The sequence below is a fragment of the Glycine max genome, chromosome 17 (assembly GCF_000004515.6).
Source record: "Glycine max cultivar Williams 82 chromosome 17, Glycine_max_v4.0, whole genome shotgun sequence".
Lineage (NCBI taxonomy): Eukaryota > Viridiplantae > Streptophyta > Magnoliopsida > Fabales > Fabaceae > Glycine > Glycine max.
The window spans coordinates 16450041-16468735 of NC_038253.2; the positions used below are offsets into that span (position 1 = coordinate 16450041).

Here is an 18695-nt window from a genome sequence, read left to right on the forward strand (position 1 = left end):
GTTTGCAGCATAAGCTTCAGGTTGTTCAATTGTTTCAGATTGTTGCACATAAGGGCAAAGGTCTGTGTGGTGGTCGGCAGAGGAGCATAAACCACAGAGTCTGGCGACAGGTGCAGATTTTTTATTCATGGCCAGTTGGGTTACTAGGTTAACCAAGGCATCTAGTTTACCTTCAACCTTCTTAGTCTCAACTGATGAAGATGAATTCGTGGCTACTTCATGCACTCCTATAAAGACAATAACATTATTTCTGGCACTAAATTGCTGGGAGTTGGAAGCCATCTTCTCAATTACACTTCTGGCTTCAGCAAGAGTCATGTCTCCAAGGGCTCCACCACTGGCAGCATCTATCATACTTCTCTTCATGTTTCTGAGTCCTTCATAAAAATATTGGAGGAGAAGCTGCTAAAAAATCTGGTGGTGAGGGCAACTGACACATAGTTTCTTAAATCTCTCCCAATATTCATATAAGCTCTCTCCACTGAGTTGTCTAATGCCTAAAATATCTTTTCTGATGGTTGTGGTCCTGGAAGCAGGGAAAATATTTTCTAAGAATACTCTCTTGAGGTCATCCCAACTCGTGATGGATCGCGGAGCAAGGTAATAAAGCCATTCCTTTGCCGCTCCCTCTAAAGAATGAGGAAAGGCCTTCAGAAATATGTGATCCTCCTGGACATCTGGAGGTTTCATGGTGGAGCAGACAATATGGAATTCTTTCAGATGTTTGTGCGGGTCTTCACCTGCAAGGCCATGAAACTTTGGAAGCAAATGGATCAGTCCAGTTTTAAGAACATATGGGACATCCTCATCAAGGTATTGGATGCACAAGCTTTTGTAGGTGAAATCAGGTGCAGCCATTTCCCTTAGAGTCCTCTCACGGGGTGGAGGTTGTGTCATGTTCTCAAAATGTTCAAAATTAGAATGTTCAAAACTATAATGCTCAAAATCACCAATAACAGAATGCTCAGGATGCTCAAAAGGTACTAAATGATGTCTAACTAATCTATGAAATGTCCTAACTATCTCAGGATCAAAGGGTTGTAAGTCAGATGGATTGCCTCTAGTCATACACTGTATTCAGCATGCACAACTAGTTGCCTTCTTATGCAAGTAACAGTGTAGGTTTGAACTACAACTACCATTAAATGATATCCAAATGACTTGAAATTTTGTGAGCAACCTTATAAAATGATGAGAAGATAGCACAAAAAAGTTCAAAAGAAAATTCAAAGTCTAACTATAGAAGCTAAAAATGATAAGTTAAGAGAAATAAGAGAATAATACTTGGAAAACAAAAAAACTTTTGACAGAATTGCAATTTTTGGAAGAAGGAGACCTCAGCCGGCCTATGGTAGGCTGCCACAACATGGGAAATTTTTTTCTACCCCAAATACATATATAATAATTGTGATTCTGATAACTGGAGCAAAAGTTATGACCGTTTGAAGTTTTGACAAAAATCAAATTTGTTACTTTTTTGGAACATTCAAATCTGACCAAACTAAGGGCTCCAGCTATTTTTCCCAGGAAATATGGATCAAGAGAAGTGACCACAAAAAAATTCAACCAAAAATAACAACTATAGCTACCAAAACAAAAAATCCCAATTAATTCAGCAAGTGTGGTCTCTAAAATCCGTCGCTAAGGGATTTCCACTACTACCCTGTTTTCCAGTTCACAAAAGTGGTTGCTAAATCCGTCGCAAAGCACTATTAACAGCAAAACACAAAAACTGAAACAGGGGAAGCGCTGAACAGAAAAACTAAAACAAAACACCACACTAAACAAAATAAAAAGACTCTAAACACACTTAACACAACACGAACACAACACATGAAAGCATAAAACAACTAAACATAAAACACGAATCACTAGCTATTATGAACCTTTGGACACTGCTCCCCGACAACAGCGCCAAATTTGATCGTGGTCGTACCCAAATCAAATAAACATTAAAATACAGTAACTAGGAACTGATCCTAGGCCGTTTCCCAACGAGCAATGATAAACCAAATGTTCATAACAGATAGTAGGAAATAGTAACAAATTAGGGGGGTTGTTTGCTTTTGTAAATTAAACTGCGAGTAAAATTGAATTAGAAAATATCAGAATTAAAATACGTTGCTTCTCCTTGATTCACAAGCAAGTCTCTTATCCTAGGTTGCGAGAATTTATCATTTATCAGTTCAACCACTTAATCCAACCCTAAATTAAATTACTAAGCGAAATTTAACATAAGGCATTCATTATGTGATTAAGCTACACATACACCAATTACTTATAAACGATCATTAAGCATGAACGTAATTTAAGCGCAGAGACAATTAATCAAGTACTAAGCATGCATGAATTAATAGCAACAAATTCAAAGTAATTAGTGAAGAGGAAAAACTGAACAGAATTTAACAGCAATAATAGAACCTCAAAGAGAACTATGCTTGATCCCCAAGAGAAAACAACGCTGGGGACTTAGCCTTCCATTAATCAATAGAGAACGAAATTTTATTGCTAAAACGAAAAGCCAAAACTGGAATTGCAAAAACGAAAAAAAAGGAGAAAGAGATGAGAGGGCTAAAACTAAAAACGGAAACAGGAGAGAGAGAAGAGAGAGCCTAAACTAGAACCTTGGTGCTGTTATATAGTTTTTTTTTCCAGCCCCAAAGCTTACAAATCTGTTTTAAATTCAAGCCCATAAATAAAATGAAATCAAATCTAGATAAGATAAGATAAGATAAGATCTAGATTAAATAATATCTAGATGAGATCAAATCTAAATAATATCTAGATAAGATAAAGTCTAGATAAGATAAAATTTTGTAGAATAAAATAGTCTGTCCTCTTCAAGTTCAAGCCCAATTCTGGATTCAAGCCCAATGCTTCATTAATTCTTGAAATTAGATTAAAAACATCAAATTAGCTGAATGTGCCCAAATAATAAAACTGCCTAATTAATTTGACAATTAAGATTAATTAGTACGTAAAATGGTGCAAAAAGGGTTAAGAAATAGGAGAAAATGATGGCACATCAGACACCAATAATGACAAAGTCGAAACACAAGTGTCATACCCTAATTTCGTCCGAGGACCTTTGCTTGATGACATGCAACTTTTGTTTGGTCCTTGTGAGGTGCTTGGCACCCATCATTAGGCAATTTGTGAAGTTCCGGGTCATGCCGGAAATCAAAAGAAAATATTGATGCCCAATCCGTAAGGTTCCGTGACACACCGGAGATCAAATGGAAGCGTTGTTGCACAATTAGTGAGGTTCCGTAACATTCCGTAAGTCAAAAAGGGGATGATTATGTGATCCGCAAGGTTCCGTAACATTACGGAAAGAAAACAAGTATCGTTACGAAATTCGTAAGTTTCCGTAACTTTATGAAAAAAGAATCACCAAAAAAGGCAGGGGGTGTATTTAGTAAAAATGGGGGTGCAAATAGCAACCAGGCCCACTTGGGCCCTCCAGAAGATTCCTCCAGAAGGCTGTTGCTTCTGGAGGAAGCAACCCTGCTCGCCTGGGCGATCTGGGTGGCAAGCTTCTCCCCCAATTTTCTATAAATAGGGGGAGAAGTGAAGTAGAAAAGGGTTCAGCCCCTTAGGCACTTTTCTCTCTTTCGAATTTGCTTAGGAAAATTGTTTCCGTGAAGAAAATCTAAGCCGAAGCGCTTCCGTAACGTTTTCGTGAGTGATTTCGCGAAGGTTTTTGACCGTTCTTCGACGTTGTACATCGATCTTCAGTCTTCAACGGGTAAGTACCTCAAACCAAGCTTTTCAATTCATTCTATGTACCCGTGGTGGTCCACATTTGGTTTCATGCATTTTTATTCTCGTTTCATTCACTTTTTATACCCCCTTTTGACGTGCTTAAGCCATTTTATTTAAGTCATTTCTCGCTTAACCTAAAAATAAAATAAATTTCCACCGATCGTTTGAATTGTATTATCCGTTAACTTTGGTTGAAATGAATTCCGACCGATCGGTCGTGCCGCAACCACATTGGAAACCAAAAAAAGAGGTAAATAATAATATAATAATAAAAAAATAAAAATACCCCTTTAGTAAAATAAAGCGAAAAATCAATTGGACGTTTTCTCTTTGGGATTTCTCATTCTTAATCGAATTGACTAATAACTAAAGTGAAACTAAGGCTAAAATCAACTCGCCTAGTCAAGCTCGTCCACAAAAATAGGTTTTTGAAGTTTATCATTTCAATTTCTTACTAAGTAAAATGGATCATTTTTAAGGTCCAACGCCTTAAAATGATCACCTTTCAAGTAAAAAAGAATCACTTGATTCACGCATAAGAAAGAACTACGTAGGTCTAATTTCCTCATTGCAATTGAGGAATGCGTAGGAGCAAAGGGAAAAATATAAAAAGGGCATAAAAGATATAAGAACGTAAAGGGAATGTAAAAATCAAAGTCATGTTTGCACATTCGATTAAAGGCTGCCGTCCCTTGTGACGGACGTGTGGGGTGCTAACACCTTCCCCGTGCATAAATACAACTCCCGAACCTTTCACTTAAAAATTCGTAGATCGCGTCTTTTCCGGTTTTTCCGACGTTTTCCTCAAATAAACGTTGGTGGCGACTCCGCGCGTATTCCTTTCGTGGAACACGCATCCCGCGAGTCACGCATCGCCCTCCCGCCGAAGGGTAGGTTGCGACAACAAGCAATAATGATTTTCAGATCAGACACCGATAATGACAAAGTCGAAACACAAGCAATAATGATTTTCAGGTAAAAGTGTCACTTTCACTTCACAAGAATCCACTTGCCCATCATGAATCCACAACCAATAATGATTTTTAGGTGCTCTTACTGCTGGAGAGTCATCTTATATACCCCCTACCACACCTCATATTAGACTGAATATATTTTGGTATCATTAGGAGTATCAAAATCCGTACCTTGCCAAGCACCTGCAAAAATGGGCAGCTTGGTTGCATAAAAAACACATATCCTATCGATGCAAATACCCATTGCAAATACAATGCATTCTCCAAATCTTTTTGTGCATACCAAAATGAAATAAACAAATATGTATTTTTATTCACAAATAATGGTCATTACAGCTACAAAATTGTTTATAACACTTAAAGAAATACATGTAAAACACCAAAGTGGTTGTTCGGATCTCATCCAAAGCTTTCTACATTGGATGCTTTTAACTCTTAAAAAATATACTACCCATTTTTTCCATAATGTTGTCATGGTCTTGATGTCTTGTGGTGTGCCATCACCAAACCACTACAAATTATAAAAAATAAGTAATTAGTCGTTTTCATTTAAAAAAGGAATAAAAAGAATTACTCAAGTCAATCCTTTGGGGATAGTAAATATACCATAGTCTAATCATTCTTCAACTCCTCGCTAATTATGTTTCAGATTCAATGCATGACATAATAGCCATACTCATAGCCTCCACTTTGAACATGACTTTACATTCAATGGGAAAAATAATTCAATCTTACAATTCAGATGTTAAACAACATTATCAGTCCCAAATAACCAGTAATTGTATGACTAACCTTTACTTCAATCCACCGGGGTGTAGTTTGATCAATTTTTCCGTCAAAAGTAGTCTTTAATGTCTTAAATGCACTGCATTGAAAGATTTAGACGTATAAATGAGGAGCAAACTATTTACGTATCCACATTTAGAAAACATTAAATGAATTAAAATATGAAACTGAACTTGTTAATTGTAGCTTTTATATGAACATCGGGCTTCTTATGCAACGAACACTCTTTACAGTGATACCATAAATATTACTTACTGATTCAAATAAGCTCCTAGGTACACCTCCTGTTGGGATTCCTTAACCCATCTTTTGATGTAATCTTGACATTGCCCATGTATATCTTTTGCATTGTGTATCCACTAAGGATTAAGGAATCCATACACTAAACCATGACCCAAGCTAGAACTCCACTCACCCATATACTTATTTTGAACATTTGAAAATAAAATTTAACATGATGTATATAGCACATGAATATGGATTTAATAGTCAATGATATGAAATTTACTTACATGATCCACAGATGTAGTATTGCTATGTTCAAACATTTGTCGCCTGATATTAATTCATTGACATCAGCATGTGTTAAGAACAAGGATGCATCTACAGTTGGAATCCCAAATTTAGTAACATCCCACACAAACTGAATAGGCTTCTCATAAATGTCGTACAGGCTCTTAATCAACTCACGCAAGGGGTCACCTACAACAGCATCATTCAACTGTTTAACAACTTTAGTCACTTTATTTGGAGTAATAACTGAATCCTATATGGTTAACGAAAACAATAATTAAACTAATATTAGTAACTAATTTATAAATATGTATCAATGTATTAATGTGTTTTACATAAAAACAAAATTACCTCAATCATCTGATACCAGAGTTACAATGGGTGTCGGCCATGTAATGAATGTGTGAAGGACCTGGCTGACATACTGAATTTTTGACGTTGGCAACGAGACTTCAGCATCACTGTCAATAACTTTTTCAACGCTAACCCTTATGACATCATCTGTATACGCCACGCTATGTATGGTAGACCCTCGCTCATATATTTTTCCCAAGGCCACAAACTATGTAGAATGTTGACGTTGCACATGTCATACCCTAATTTCGTCCGGGAGTACTTGCGTTTGGTCCTTGAACCTTGTTTTCTCCCTTCGGAACCCTCGAAACAAGCATTGTTGCATAATCCATAAAGTTTCACAACATTCCAAAAGGAAAAACAAGCATCGTTGCGTAATCTGTAAAGTTCTGCAACGTTTCGGAAATAAATAAATAAAAAAAACACCAAGAGGGGGTGTACTTAGTGAAAAAGGGGGGTTCAAATAGCAACCAAACCCACTTGGGCCTTCTTGAGTGTTCCAAAAGAAGGCGGTGCCTTTTGGTGGAAGCAACCCAGCTTGCCTGGGCGAGCTGGGCGGCAACCACCTCCCTCTTTTCTCCTATAAATAGGGGAAGGAGGATAGAGCAAATGAGTTTAGCCCTTCTGGTATTGAGAAATCTCTCGAAATTAGTGAGAAAAATTTTTGCCGTGAAAAATATCCAAGTCGAGGTGCTTCCGTGACGCTTTCGAGACGTTTCCATAAGTGATTTCGTGGAGATTCTTCACCATTCTTCATCGTTCTTCATTCGTTCTTCGTCGTTCTTCGGTCTTCAACCGGTAAGTTCCCGAAATCGAATCTTTCAATTCATTCTATGCACTCTTAGTGGTCCCTACTTGTTTTGTGTACTTTTGTTTTCATTACGTTTATTTTCCGTACCCCCTTTTAACGAGCTTTTAACTGTTTATTTAAGCCGCTTCTTACCTAATAAGTGATAAAAATGCATTTTAACCGATCATTTGTGTTGCAACGTCGTTTAATCACCATTAAAGCAAAAATCTAACCGATCATTCACACTGTAACCACGGTTAAACCAGAAAAAGTAAAAATAATAATAAAATAATCAAAATATCGTTGAATAAAATAATCAAAAAAATCAATCGGACGTTTTTCTTTGGAAGTTTCCTTGAATGAATTGACTAATAACCAAAGTGAAACTAAGGCTAAAATGAACTCACAAATCAAGCTTTGTCCGCAAAAATCACTAAAAATCATTTTAAGGTCCAACGCCTTAAATGGTCCTCTTTGCTTTTCTCGGTTAACATGGACCTTTCAAAAGCATAAAAACCAACATGTAACTTTACCGCTTTTGCAAGAACTACGTAGGTTTGATTTCCTCATCGCAATTGAGGATATGTAGGAGCAAAAGCCTTAAGATTGTTAATGGTCCAACGCCTTAACATTTCTCTCCTTTCAAAATCAAAAGATCGTTTAATGGTCCAAACGCCTTAAATGACCTTTATTCGGTTAAAATTGATCTTGCGAAAAAAGATCAAAACAACTTAACCAACGTTTAGTTCTAAAAGAACTACGTAGGTCTGATTTCCTCATCGCAATTGAGGATACGTAGGAATGAGGGAATCACCCTTGTCGACCACAAAAAGATAAAAAATGCAAAAAGCCCATAAAAAACATAAAAACATAAAAAGGGAAAATAAAACAAATTGAAGACATGATATTGCACATTTGATTAAAGGCTGTCGTCCCTTGTGACATACGCGTGGGGTGCCAATACCTTCCCCGGGCGTAAAAACAACTCTCGAACCTTTCACACTTAAAGTTCATAAACCACACCTTTCCAGTTTTTTTGACGTTTTCCTCAAATAAACGTTGGTGGCAACTCTGCGTGCCTTCCTCCCTTGGAAGACGCACCCGTGAGCCCTCGCGTCGCCCTCCCGCCGAAGGGTAGGTTGCGACAGTTGGCGACTCCACTGGGGACTGTTTTTAGAGAGTTAGGTCTTCTAATCTCGTGCAATATCATGACTTCCTTTTTATCGGTTTCCTTTTATTTCTCTTATGTTCTTATATATAACTCTTTGATGCTTTTAGTGTGTTTTTGAAATGTATGCATGAGATAGATATTTATTCATTTGATGCACACAACACCAACACCTTTTTTGCACACACGGTGAGTTGAAAAGGGGCCCTATACCCGGGTCCATGGGAACATAAGGAGTGGAGGTGAATCTGTGGTCATGCTAGGTCTCTGACTTGCTTGATAATAGTGAACCCTCATCTAGAGTTTTTCTCTTTGATAACATATTATTGCTGGTAGTCCCTACTGCCGCAATATGTTTGTCGAAGAGGATGATACCTCAAGAAACCATCAAGAGAGATATGACCACCTTGGGAATTATCACTAAAAGCCTTTTAGTTCCTCCCGTTTAGGCCCCTAAAATAGGGGCATGAAGCAAACACGCTATGTGCCTTTTAAACATTACCATGCATGTAACTTAAATGTCATGTACACCTTTGCTTATGATTATTTGTGGATATTGCCATGCTGTGTACATCTCCTTGTTACCGTTTTTTCGCATCTGCATCATGTCATCACGCACGCATTGCATTTTGATCCCCTCATTTGTCATGAGAAGTCGGAAGGTCCGTGTCACCTTCTTAAATGCATGCATCGAGCACTGTGCTGCCCAAATGCTGTATTTAAAAAAGAGATAATCTCCTAGGCTCTCGTGTCCATAAAATGCATCTGTGCCATAAGCATTTCTTCATGCATTCATCCATTTTACCCGTGATAGATGTCGAAGTCTTGATTCGCAAAGATTTTTTTATTCCACTTTACTAAAACATGGGATCGAGTCAGGTGCCTTGGCTTAAAAATAGGTTCTATCGGGTCACGATCAAGAGCCTAGGAGTCGCCAGTCTGAAAGAGTTAGGACAATTGATGGATCAACTCCAGCGACAAACCTTTCGCAAAACCTATGGTAAGATCTGGGACCTAACTATGGCGGAGGTCTCCACGGAGGCCATTGCCTCCCTTGCCCAATATTATGATCAGCCTTTGAGGTGCTTCACCTTTGGGGACTTCCAGTTAACACCCACGGTGGAAGAGTTTGAAGAGATCCTGGGATGCCCTCTGGGAGGAAGGAAACCATATCTTTTCTCAGGCTTCTATCCCTCCTTGGCTAGAATTTCCAAAATAGTCAAAATCTCGACACAGGAATTGGACCGGGGAAAGCAAGTAGAAAATGGGGTGGTTGGAGTACCAAGGAAATGTTTGGAAGCAAAGGCGAGAACCTTGGTAAGATGAATGGGCCCTGTTCATGGACGTCCTGGCGCTCACGATCTTCAGAGTGGTCATCTTTCCAAATATAGATGAGTTGGTGGACTTGGCAACGATTGATGCTTTTCTCGCCTTTCATGACCGCAAGGAAAGCCCGGTTGTCGCTATCTTAGCCGATCTATATGACACATTTGACCGAAGATGTGAGAAGAACAGTGCAAGGATCATTTTTTGTACACCAGCCCTCTACGTATGGTTAGTTTCACACCTTTTCCGCCAAGAGGTGAGACACGTTTGCCCGCTAGAAGGCCACCGCTCATGCACCGAGAAAAAGGAGGCAAACTGGAACCGACTCTTAGCAAGCAAAGAAGAAGCGTTTGTCAATTGGTTCCCCCGATGGAAAGAAGGAAGAACCGGGATTCTTATTTCGTGCGAAGGATTTCCAAATGTTCCCTTGATGGGGACGAGGGGTTGCATTAATTACAATCCTGTCCTCGCCATAAGACAACTTGGCTACCCTATGAGAGGGGCACCATTAGAGGAAGGGCTCACACCTTTTATTGCGCGAGGTTTCAGTAGCACCAACATGAGGGTGCTTCAGAAGGTTCGCAAGGCATGGGAAATGGTGCAAAAAAAGGAGGAGGAACTTAGGGGAAGTAACAACGGGCCCATCAGCGGTTACCATAGGTGGTTGAAAGCCTACGCACAAGGTCTGGATTGGCTCCCGAACTTAAGCTCCGAAGAGAGGAAAGGGACCAATCGCGAGTGGATTGCAGATTCTGAAGGACGAATTGAAGACTTGCCTAAGGTCAAAGAGGAGTTTGTCTCAGCGGTTATGCGAGATCGAAACAAACATGTTGGCCATCATCAGCAAGTACAAAGAAGAATAAAATTTGGCCACCGCCCACGAGCACAAAGTGGCGGACGAATACGCCCGAGTGTACACGGAAAAGGAGGCGAGAGGAAGGGTGATTGACTCATTACATCAAGAAGCGACGATGTGGATGGACCGGTTTGCTCTTACTTTGAACGGGAGTCAAGAACTTCCCCGATTACTGGCAAAGGCCAAAGCAATGGCGGACACATACTCTGCTCCCGAGGAAATCCACGGGCTCCTCAGCTATTGTCAGCATATGATAGACTTGATGGCCCATATAATTAGGAGCCGTTAGGGAGTTTGTATTGTCACTCAGATCTTGACTAGTTATAACTTTCTGAATAAAATAAGTTTATCCCATGATTTTACTCCAAAAATCAGTGCGAATCAAATGACTCCCACACTTTATCTCTAGCATGCATTCATTCCTCGTTACGTACTGCTCACATTTTGGTCTCTTTAGGATCAACGCCATAACTAAACGCGCCCTAAGGCATCCCTATCGCACCAGATCCAAGTCTAGGACGATGGGTGACCTAGAGGAAGTGCAGCAACCGATGAAAGCCGACATGTCGGCTTTGAAAGAACAAATGGCTTCTATGATGGAGGCCATGCTGGGAATGAAACGACTAAAGCAGAGTAACGCGGCCACCGCCGTCGCCACTAGCACGGTTGTCGAGGCAGACCCGGCTCTCCTGACTGCTACGCACCATCCCATTCCAAACATTGTGGGACGAGAGAGAAGTACACTGGGGCATGTCAGCAACCCCCATCCAGGGTACAACCGAGGTGCTTACCCCTACGATTTACCACCTAAGTACACACCACCAGCCATGCATGAAGACATGGGTCACATTACTCCCCTCATCCTTGAAGGGGAGCCTCCTTGGCATCCTGACGGGGTCCACGAGAATCCTTGAGAGCACCCAACGCACTACCTCAACCCAACATCACAGGAGAGTCTCGAAACCACCCAACACAACCAATGTTTCTGTTCGTGGGAGGGCCGCCCTCGGCAGCGGAAGGAAAGGAAAAACTTGATCTCATCGAAGAGAGATTGAGGGTCGTTGAAGGATTCGGCGATTATCCGTTCGTAGACATGACCGACCTGTGCCTGGTGTCAGACGTCGTCATCCCTTCGAAGTTCAAGGTACCTAACTTCGATAGGTACAAAAGGACGACATGTTCTACGAAGTCTTACAAAAGGCAGGCATGATTCCCCGTGGCAAGCACAAAGAGGATTCATGTTTAATGCATTCGGGTGTACTGCATGATATGGAAACGTGTTCAGCGGTGAGGGATCTATTACATCAAATGATAGACCAAGGCTGGCTTGAGGTCAGCAATGAGGGGGGGGGGAGGAACAACATATATGCATGCAGTCGGCAGACAAGGAAGGTCCTAAAAAGCCTAAACCCTTGGTAATACACTTCACCAGGGATACGACTCCCCAAAGGCCCCCACACCCCTCGACAATGTCAGGCGTTAGATCGATTCCGTTTCCTTACAAGAACAGTCGCGCAGTTCCATGGAGGTACGCCCCTCTGGGCGGTAGGAAGGAAGAAGCTACCCATATCGGCTCATTATCGGCCAAAGTAACCAACATCACCGGGCTGAACGACATAACCCGCAGTGGTCGCATGTTTGCACCCCCTGGCCTGCCAACGCAGCCCGCAAACTTTAAAGGGAAAGCAAAGGTGATCGAAGGACAAAATGTCAAGGTGATCCCCACACCGGGCGAGGATGTTCCGACAAAGAAATTTGCTGAGGGATGAGAGGGCTGTGACAAGAAAGAGGTATCACTCGAGGAGGCTAGCGAGTTCCTCCGTATTATCCAACAAAGCGAGATCGAAGTCATTGAACAACTCAATAAGACCCCGACTAGAGTCTCCCTTCTGGAGCTTCTCATGAGCTCTAAGCCTCACCGAGATTTGTTGGTAAAAGTCTTGAATGAAGCTCACGTAGCCCAAGACATGTCCGTAGAAGGCTTTGAGGGAATCGCAATAACATCACAGCCAACAATTACCTCACTTTCATTGAAGAGGAAATCCTCGCCGAGGAGAGAGGGCATAATAGGGCTTTACATGTGTCGGTCAAATGCATGGAACATGTTATGGCCAAAGTACTCATCGACAACGGCTCAAGCCTGAACATGATGCCCAAGAGCATGTTGGAGAAGTTGCCATTTAACGCCTCCCACCTGAGGCTGAGTTCCATGGTGGTCTGTGCCTTCCATGGCAGCCGCTGAGAGGTAAGGAGAGAGATCGACCTCCCAGTACAGATAGGGCCTCATACCTGTCGAGTTACATTCCAAGTGATGGATATCAATCCGGCCTACAACTGTCTTTTGGGGCGTCCATGGATCCACTCAGTGGGAGTCTTCCCCTTCACACTCCACCAAAAGCTGAAGTTTGTAGTGGATGGACATTTGGTCATAGTATCAGGTGAGGAAGATGTCTTGGTAAGTTGTTCTTCCTCTATGCCGTATGTGGAAGCTGCGGAGGAGTCGTTGGAAACGAATTTCCAATCTTTTGAGGTAGTAAGCATCGCTTCCGTAGATTCCCTCCCTAGGCAGCCCCGCCTGTCTGGTGCGACAATGATGGTGGCCCAGGTGATGTTAGGGCACGACTACGAGCCCAGAATGGGTTTGGGCAAGAACAACAGCGACAGGGCCGACCTAGTAAGTGTCAAAGGAAACCACGGGAAATTTGGGTTAGGCTATAAACCAACGCAGGCTGACGTAAGGAAAAACATTTCGGGAAGGAAGAACAAAGGCGAAGGTCCGCGGTTGGGACAGCAAGCCAAAGAGGTTTCGCCGTGCCACATTAGCAGAAGCTTCGTGAGTGCAGGTTTAAGACGCGAAGGACAAGTCGCCACGATATACGATGAGGAATCCCCGAGGAGATCAGATTTGGTATAGCCATGCCCTCCCGACTCCCAACTAGGGAATTGGTGGGTGGAGGAACACCTGGACATTTACATGACAAGCATAATGTAACCTTTTTAGCTTTAAAACTCTATGGACGGGCCTAGACTTTAGGGTTTCCTTTTGTTAAGGCATTATGTCTTTTGTTCTCGAATTTATAATATAAAGATTTTTCTTTATCTGTTCTTGCGCCTCTACCCATTCTCATTCATTTGCATGTTTATTTCCTTGTTACGCTTAAACGGTACAGATTCAACGACGAGTCCCACCAAGGTACTAATACCGGGGACCCAGCCGTCGATTTCGAGCAAGAAGCGAGTTGGACAAAGGATGAAGAAGACGAAGACGTAGGGCTTCCCCCAGAGCTAGAGAGGATATTTACTCATAAGGATCAAGAGATAAGGCCCATCAAGAAGAGACAGAACTCGTAAACTTAGGTACCGGCAGTGAAAAGAAGGAAGTAAAAGTAGGCACGGGTATGACCGCCCCATCCATGAAGAATTAGTGGCCCTGCTGAGGGACTACCAAGACGTCTTTGCTTGGACGTATCAAGACATGCCTGTAGAAGCAAGCTTCATGATGAATCAAGATTGATTCAAGGAGTTTTGATGATAACAAAGATGATGACAAAAAGCTCAAAAGTCAAGATCACTTCATGATAACAAAGATGATGACATTCAAGAATGAGTTCAAGATTGAGTCAAGAACACTTCAAGGATCAAGAGGAAATTTGATTTCAAGAATCAAGAATCAAGATTCAAGACTCAAGACTCAAAGATTCAAGAATCAAGAGAAAAATTAATCAAGATAAGTATTAAAATGTTTTTTCAAAACATTGAGTAGCACAAGAAGTTTTCACAAAATCATTACCAAAGAGTTTTACTCTTTAGTAATCGATTACCAGATTATAGTAATCGATTACCAGTGGTTTTAAAACGTTAAGATTTTCAAAATTCAAAATGAAGAGTCACATCTGTTGATGTGTAATCGATTACACCTTTATGGTAATCGATTACCAGTGACTGATTTCGAAAAATTCATTTCCAAAAGTCACATTTCTTCAAGTGACTTGTTTCTGAAGATTCTTTCAAAAGCCATATCTTTTTAAGTGATTAGTTTTAAAGGAATTGCCAAGAGTTACAAGTTTTGACTTGAGTCATCAAGAAACTATAAATATGTGACCTTGGCATGAAACATTTGAACAACACATTCATATCCATCATCTTTTTCAATCATTCAATCTTTCAATCTATCTTTCAACATCTTCTTTCATTTCTTTCATAACTTTCTAGTTTCATCTTCTCTTCATCTTTCTAAAAGTTTTTTATCAAAACTTTCCCTTCCAAGAAAAGTTCTTTATTCAAAAACTTGTGCTATTCATCTTTTCATTCTCTTTCCCCTTTGCCAAAAAGAATTCGCCAAGGACTAACTGCCTGAATTCTTTTTATGTCTCTCTTCTCCCTTTTCCAAAAGAACGAAGGACTAACCGCCTGAATTCTTTTGTGTCTCCCTTCTCCCTTGTCAAAGAATTCAAAACGACATAGTCTGAGAATTCTTTTGATTCTTCCCTTTCCCATACACAAAAGATTTCAAAGGACTAACCGTCTGAGAATTCTTTTGTTTCCCCATTCACAAAGTTTCAAAGGATTAACCGCCTGAGAACTTTGTCTTAACACATTGGAGGGTACATCCTTTGTGGTACAAGTAGAGGGTACATCTACTTGGGTTATTGACTGAGAACAAGAGAGGGTACATCTCTTGTGGATCAGTTCTAGTGGAGGGTACATCCACTAGGTTGTTCAAAGAGAACAAGGGAGGGTACATCCCTTGTGGATCTTTGCTTGTAAAAGGATTCTTACAAGGTTGAAAAGAAATCTCAAGGACTACAGGTCGCTTGGGGACTGGATGTAGGCACGGGTTGTTGCCGAACCAGTATAAAACTCTTGTGTGTTTGTCTCCTTCTTCCCTACTCTTTTAATTTTCGCTGTGCACTTTAATTACCGCTTTTACTTTTGGTTAAGTTTCTTCTCTATTCTTTATTTTCTTAACAACATAGTAAAAGCCTAGAAGAGTAAATTTTTAATTAGTAAAGGTTTAGGAATAATTAATTCAACCCCCCTTCTTTCATGGATGGTTTCTCAGGCTACAATCAGATAAAGATGGTGCCAGAGGATATGGAAAAGACCATGTTCTTCACCCTCTAGGGAACGTTATGCTATAAGGTGATGTTCTTTGGGCTCAAGAATGCAAAGGTAACCTATCAACGGGCTATGGTGGCTTTGCTCCACGACATGATGCACCCAGAGATCGAAGTCTACGTAGACGACATGATCGATAAGTCTAAAACTTAGCAGGAACACCTCGTCAACTTATAGTGGTTGTTCGAAAGGCTTAGGATGTATCAATTGAGGTTGACACCCGCCAAGTGCACCTTCGGGGTAAAGTCAAGAAAATTGTTGGGTTTCATGGTAAGTCAGAAAGGAATAGAGGTGGACCCCGAAAAGGTAAAAGCCATCCTTGAGATGCCAGAACCATGTACCGAGAAGCAGGTCCGAGGTTTCCTAGGGCATTTAAAATACATTGCCAGATTCATATCGCAGCTCACAGCTACCTGTGAGCCGCTATTCAAGCTCTTACGCAAGAACCAGTCCGTCCATTGGGACGAGGACTGTCAAGAGGTGTAACACCCTGATATATATATCTATATATTAATAATTATGTTTGATGTTTGATTATTTGTTGTGTTATTTTTATCCGTAATTATTGTCAAGGAGGTTAATTTAGTTAATAGAAGGGTGTGGGTAGATAAGAATCTAGCTTCTCAAAGAAGCCTCTTGAGAAAGCTTCTCAAAGAAGCCACGGGGAAGCTTCTTGAGGAAGCCTCTTGTCATACCCTAATTTCGTCCGGGTATTATTATTTGATGATATACAACCTTTGATTGGCTGCTTCGAGATACTTGGCACCCTTTGTTGCACAATATGTGAAGTCCCGAGACGTGCCGAAAATCAAAAGGAAGCAGGCTTACGCGATTCGTGAAAATTCCGTAATGTGACGGAAATCGAAAGAAGATGTTTTTCGCAATCCGTGAGTTTTCGTAACTTCTTCGAAAGCTAAAAAAGAGTAAATACATAATCCGTAAGGATTCGTAACCTTGCGGAAGGAAAATAAGTATCGTTACGAAATTCGTAAAGTTTCGTAACGTTACGGAAAAAGAATTACCAAAAAAGGTAAAGGGGTGCATTTAGTAAAAAGGGGGGTACAAATAGCAATCATGCCCACTTGGGCCTTCCAGATTCTTCCTCCAGAAGGCTGTTGCTTCTGGAGGAAGCAACCTTGCTCGCCTGGGCGAGCTGGGTGGCAAGCTCCTCCCCTATTTTGCTATAAATAGGGGGGAGGAGTGAAGGGAGAAGGGGTTCAGCCTTCTTAGCACTTCTTATTCTCTCGAAATTGCTGAGGAAAATTATTTCCATGAAGAAAATCCAAGCCGAGGCGCTTCCGTAACGTTTCCGTGAGTAATTACGCGAAGATTCTCGACCGTTCTTCAACATTCATCGTTCGTTCTTCGTTTTCTTCAGTCTTCAACGGGTAAGTACCTCAATTTGAGCTTTTCAATTTATTCTATGTACCGTGGTGGTCCACATTTTGTTTCATGTATTTTTATTTTCATTTTCATTCGCTTTCTATACCCCCTTTTGACGTGCTTCAGTCATTTATTTAAGTCATTTCTCGCCTAATCTAAAAATAAAATAAATTTCCGCCGATCATTTGAATTGTATCATCCGTTAATTTTGGTTAAAATGAATTCCGACCATTCGTTCGTGTCGTAACCACGTTGGAAATCAAAAAAGAGGTAAAATAATAATATAATAATCAAAAAAATATCTTTTAGTAAAATGAAGCACAAAAATCAATCGGACGTTTTCTCTTTGGGATTTCTCATTCTTAATTGAATTGACTAATAACTAAAGTGAAACTAAGGCTAAAATCAACTCGCCTAGTCAAGCTCGTCCACAAAAATAGGGTTTGAAAGTTTATCATTTCAGTTTCTTACCAAGTAAAAAGGATCATTTTTAAAGGTCCAACGCCTTAAAAATGATCACAAATTCAAGTAAAAAGAATCGCTTGATTCACTCTTAAGAAAGAACTACGTAGGTCTAATTTCCTCTTTGATAGAGGGTACGTAGGAGCAAGAGCCCCCGCTTTTGTCGACCTCAAAAAATAAAAAGAACTAAAAGTTAAGATAACACAATTTCCACAATTCTAAAAATTGGTTGTTGTCCTTTGAGACAAACGTGAGAGGTGCTAATACCTTCCTCAAGCATAAATACAACTCCCGAACTTAGAATTTTCATTTTGACCGGTTTCCTTCGTTTTTTCTAACGTTTTCCACAAATAAACGTTGGTGGCGACTCCGCGCATCTTTCCTCCTTTGGAAAGCGCACTCGTGAGCCTCGCCCTCGCTCGCCTGCGAAGGGCATGTTACGACAGTTGGTGACTCCACTGGGGACTTTTTTGGGAGTTAGGCCTATTTTAAAGAATTGTGGAATTGTGAAACTTTGTGTGTGCATTTTGTTGAACTGTGTAAAATGTAAATAACTGTTGTCTATTTTGCATTCTTTACACTGCATTCTAAGCACCCACGGGTTTGAGTAAAAAAAAAAAAGGGGGCCCTATACCCGGGTTCATGGGAATTTAAGGAGTGGAGGTGAATCTATTATCATGCTAGGTCTCCGACTTGCTTGATAATGGTGAAACCTCGTCTAGAGCTTTCTCTCTTTATAATGTGTTGTCGCTGGTATTCCATACCGCCACAATATTGTTATCTTGAGTGATGATACCTCTAGAAAACAGCCGTGTGAGTTATGAATTGTTGGGGAGTGGTTATTAGAGACCCCTAGATATTGTCCTATAGGTTCCCAAATAGGGGCAAAGAGCAAACACGCTCCGTGCCATTCGTCCTCATGCATTTTTTGGTAAATAGCAACAGTTTATAGTTTTGCTAGTGATGTTTGGTTTCTTTAGGGTAATACGTGACCTTTTTAATACTACATTGAGGCACCGTCATGCCCAAAACGTAGCATTAAAATTGGATCCCTGCAGTCTCGTATGTATGAATTACCCCGTTGTGTTGTTTTCTTTCCGTTTCATGCATACGCATTGCATCATTCATGTCGGAGTCTTGATCCACCCCTTTTTTTAGGTAAATGATGGGGACAAATCAAAATGACAAAAGGATTTATCA

General features: G+C 40.7%; 1 non-coding gene across 1 annotated transcript; it reads left to right on the plus strand.

Annotated features, from left to right (window-relative positions):
- The first annotated feature begins 412 nt into the window (after window positions 1-412).
- LOC113000048 (small nucleolar RNA R71) lies at window positions 413-519 on the plus strand. The gene has a single exon (XR_003265319.1). It is a non-coding gene; the product is annotated as a small nucleolar RNA R71 (small nucleolar RNA).
- The last annotated feature ends 18176 nt before the right edge of the window (window positions 520-18695 follow it).